Source organism: Amblyomma maculatum, chromosome 6, assembly GCF_055883805.1.
Source record: "Amblyomma maculatum isolate TAMU_Amacu chromosome 6, ASM5588380v1, whole genome shotgun sequence".
In the NCBI taxonomy this organism is placed as follows: Eukaryota; Metazoa; Arthropoda; class Arachnida; order Ixodida; family Ixodidae; genus Amblyomma; species Amblyomma maculatum.
This window is the reverse complement of record NC_139349.1, coordinates 78,023,878-78,028,838: the sequence shown is the minus strand read 5'-3', so window position 1 is coordinate 78,028,838 and position 4,961 is coordinate 78,023,878.

Genomic DNA, 4,961 nt, shown 5'->3' with positions numbered 1-4,961 from the left:
CTGCATACCAGGCACTTCGGGTTTCGTACAGGGGAGGATCTAATAAGATCTCTGTGGCGACGGATGCAGATGATGCAGAGTCGTGGAAGCAAAGATGAGTGCGATGAAAAAAATAAGGAAAAGAAGCAGAAGAGACGTCCATACTGTTCTGAAGCGAACATGGTGAAAGCCCTATTATTTTTTTTTTTTTCAGAAAATACAGCGCCGACGTTATGAGTGAAAATATAGAAAGACTTTATATAAGTACTTCTCAAGACGGGCGGCTGCTCCCCACACAACACGCCAACTCCCATTGACGTCCTGTTTAAGTCCCTACCTCCCACATTCTAACAAGGTAATCCGCAGGACGTCCCCGCGAACTGGGATGTATGTTCGAACCTCCAAGGAGGATCACCTAAATACATTACAGGACGTTGTATATCATTTGCATCATGTCGCACAAAAGCGAGTGAACGAGAGCCGCACAATTTGATGTCAGAAACAAACGGCACTGTTAGCCATTGCAACTAGAAATAATTGACGCTGTCCTTGCTACGACATTCAATAGTTGCTACCCAGACAACATATCAACTTTTCCATGGTCGTCCCATTTGTTTCCCAACCTTCCACATCCTAACCGGGTGATCCCGAGATGTCCGAGGATATGTAGTTGTCTGCGATCATGCACTATATATGTCGCACGAAAGCGAGTGAACGAGCGCCGCAGAATTTCGTTATTATAAAGCAAAAAACAAAAGGCATACAGTTCGATTGTAGCTAGAAATAACTGCCGCTGTCCCTGCTGCAATACTCAACAGTTTACGAACTAAAATTTCGGCTGGGGGGGGGGGGGGGGGGGGGGGGACCTAATGGTCTGTTGTGATATTTCAGATTATAAACAGCAAATGTAAGCATAATTGCATTAGCTAAACGTGGAAATTAGCTCCTTGATAAAGAAATATGAAAGGCCATACACAATAAAAAAGGCATATGTTACGATATACGCATGCCGCCCAACTAACATGGTGCTGAACTTCTCCACAGCACATTATTTTTATTGTAAACAAAAAATTGAGCTTAATTAACAGAATGTTGCATGTGAACCTGAATAATTGTACTGTAAATAAAATAAGTAACTGTTCACGAGAATACTTTATGTAACTTTGCTAATCTATAGTCCATGGTATACCTGCGCATGCAGGGATGCCTTTTTGGAGTATATATATACAGACTCATTTGAGATATGCACTTGTGACAGTATGCTTTGCAACCTGTGAATGTGTGCACAAGAATTTGCATTATGTGTGAGCTGCTAATGTATATATAATAGTTTTTGTCACATATTCCTTGTGTCTAAAACCCCTAGAACTGAAAGTTGCAGCAATTAATGTTGAACATCCCAAAAATTGCTTCTGCACAGTAGCGTTCGTTTTTATTTTTTATTCGGACAAATATGATATGCATGTGTTGAATAAGCCCATGATGTCAACATGAGTTGAACACAAAAATAATTAGAAATATTGTTGAGAATAGTCACCTGTATAGCATGGTGGCCACTTTGTCATTCAAATTAACTCTGCCTCAGTATTCTGCCCACACCAGCCTTGCTTGGTCCGAACACAACCATGGCATGTTGAGTTTGCTCAGAACACCAACAAAAGCTTGGAATTATTTCATAAGGGAGAACACGAAACAGAAAGCATTTTTGGAGCACATCATAACTGCATGCTTCTGCAAAAGGCAGAACATATAATATGCCAAGGAAAGCCTCCTAAACAATGTCTCAATAAGCTCCCAAAACACCCCAAACGTGTCCCATAGCGAAATTTTTTTATGGTATGTTTTGGGATTTATTTGGACTTCCCTTGTGTTGTCTGGTGACTAAATTCTTGGTTGCGCTTCCACAAGTTTGTCAGGGGGTTGCAACTGATTGTCCAGTTATTCCGAGCATATACCCAGACAACACAGACGTCCCAAGGACTAATTATGGCAGATTGGGATGACCAGGGAAGTCCCACAGAAATTTGAAGTTAACCAAGAAGGGACTTCCTCAGGAAGTTCCAAACAATTTCATTATGGGACATGTTTGGAGTGTTTTAGGAGCTCATTTGGACATTTATAGTAGGCTTGTCTCTGCATATTATTATTCCAGGCCATCTTTTGCAAGGTCTTGCAAGAAGCATACAATCGTGTCTGAAATTGTGTTTCCAGTCTTCTCTACAATATAATTCCAAGCTCGTGTTGGTGTTCTAAGCAGACATGTCATCTTTGTTGGGACCAAGCGCTGGTGTGAGCAGAATATTGAAGCAGAGTTGAATTTCAACGGAAGGGTGGCCACCGTGCTGTAGTTGACCATTCTCAACATTATTTCTAGTTTATTTTTCGTGTTGAACTCAAAGTTGGAATATGCGCCGATTCAACAGCTTTAAAAATCTATGGATTCGATTAACATCCGTATGCCGAAGCAATTTTGGAGGGCATTGAACACTGCATGCTTCAGCCTAAAATTCAGCGTTATTTACATACCTAGTATTGGGGCATTGTCTTAGATGCACAAGGAATGTTGCATACTATGGTAACACACAGAGCACAGTCACACACACTTCCAAACTCTTGCGATTAGCACTTTTCTCAAGTGCTTCTATATATACTCCTCCACAAGGGCATCCAAGTATATGCAGGTATGAGACTGCAGATGAGCAGTTATATAAAACATTCTCATGAATAGTCATTTTATTTCTAGTACAATTCATCAGAGTCGCATGCAATTAACATTGTGTTGATTGAGCCCCTTGTATGTATGTATGTATGTATGTATAACTTTATTAGGGAGCCGGCAAACGACGGGTTAAAGCGTCGTGACGCTGGCCAAGCGTCTACCCGTGGTTAAGCCCTACTCTGCACTACCTCATTTGTGAGGCTTGTGCTTTTCGAGCGCACCCCGGGCCTGCTGGACGGCCCATAGTTGCATGTCCTTGTCTGTATTCTGCACAGCACTTTGAATTTCCGGCGGGTATGTCCTGGATGCAGCTTCGGTCGGGAACCTGGCACAGTCCCACATGATGTGCCATTGGTCCGCCGGACCCACTTGACATACACTGCACATATCACTCGTGTAGATGTCTGGGTGGAGGACGTGTAGCATTGCCGGGGCTAGGAGTGACCCGGTTTGCATTTGCCTTAGGATGACCGCCTCCTCCCGACTAAGTGCCGGGTGAGGCGGCGGCATTGTCCGTCGAGCTAAGCGGTAAAATTTTGTCACTTCCTCGTACCTGGTCATTCGGTCTTTTGTTTCGAACCACCATTCGGAACGGTCCTTCTCGGGGGCGCGGAAGGTAAGCGCTCGCGCCGCCGAATGGGCCGTCTCGTTGTGATTCGGTGAGGTTGCACAATCTCCCGCGTGCGCCGGGAACCACTTGATGCGGATAGTGTTGCCGCGGTCTTGAAGCTGGAGCTTACTGATCATGGCGGCCGCCTGCGCGCACACTCGCCCCTTGGCAAAGTTGCGCACAGCGTTCCTCGAGTCGCTGAGCACGGTGCAACACTCGGCCTCCGAGATCGCCAGAGCGATGGCAACCTCCTCGGCGTCTGTGGCGTCCGTGCACCGCACGCTCGCTGCCGTTGTTTTGATGCCGGTAGCCGCCGCAACGGCTACTGCCACGAATCCTTCTCGCTTGTATTCCGCAGCGTCCACGAACCGGGCGTGCGGGTCCTGGGCATGTTGCTCGACGAGGACTTTGGCCCGCGCCTGCCGCCGTTCTTGGTTGTACTCGGGGTGCATGTTTTTCGGGATGGGGTCCACGTGGATGTGGGCCCGCGCCTCATCGCTGATCTCGCACGATTGCCGACTAGGAGCTCGGGGATTGTAACCCAGGGACGTCAGTATACTGCGGCCTGTTTTACTGAGCCCCTTCATTTCGTCGACAATAAAAGCGACTAGTTAGAGCAGTTTTGTGTTCTTCAAAGAAGTTGGACGCTACGCTTAACATATGCCCTTTTTGCGAATATGCGACTCATTATGGATCTTACCCCTCATATTGTGGAAGGCTGCATGTAATGCAGCATATTTTGTGGCCTTTTTGTATATTTTCTTAAGGAGCGAATTTTCATGTTTCAGCTAATGCAATTAAATGCATATGAAAGGAGATATACCTGATACATACTACCATCTCCAAACAGTGATGTCAATGGTTTACAGGGTGGTGATGCAGATTATAAGGAACTAATTGCAGGCATGGGTAGAGAATGAGAGGGGGCGCTGGGGAACTAAAAAATTGGTTCCAAAAACAAAGGAGGTTCAGGGACAATCAGTTACTGATGCGTGTTGAAATAGCACAAAAGGACTCCTATGCAGGGACAAAAATATGCTCAAGCATTCTGGGGTGTTTAAGGAGCAGTAATATTGCCATTTTAGAGCTGCTTTGGAGAGTTACAATGAATTTTATAGCAGTCTAGTTTCTGTGCATGCTTCTAGGATTGAACAGTTACGATAATCGCAATGTTTGCCTACATAGGAATCCCCATTTTATTTCTTTTTATACAATGTTCAATGCTTTATAGGCTATGCCTGGACCTACAACAAGAAAAATGGCCACATGTAAAGAATCCAGGATAGAACTTGAGAAAGAACTGGACAAAGGTAGAGGGGAAGCCTCAGTCAGTTGGGCCAAACAAGTGCACTTGTCGAAACGTGGCTGTTTGCAAACTGAGGCTCCCGCTCTACCCTTGTTCAGTCCTATTTCAAAAACATGTAAAGATATTTAAAACAACACAGGCTAACCTAAGCAACAATTTTGAAGCAGACTTTCAGCAAACGCTTGCTCATGCTCTTCCTTGACAAAACACAGTTTGACCTAGACTTTGCTTATTAACCTGATAACTTCGATGCGTTCAACCAGCACTAGTTCAAAGTTCACATCAATGGACGCATTTCCACTCTATCTTGTGCATATCCTTTCAGATTGTATAGCTGTGCAGATTCC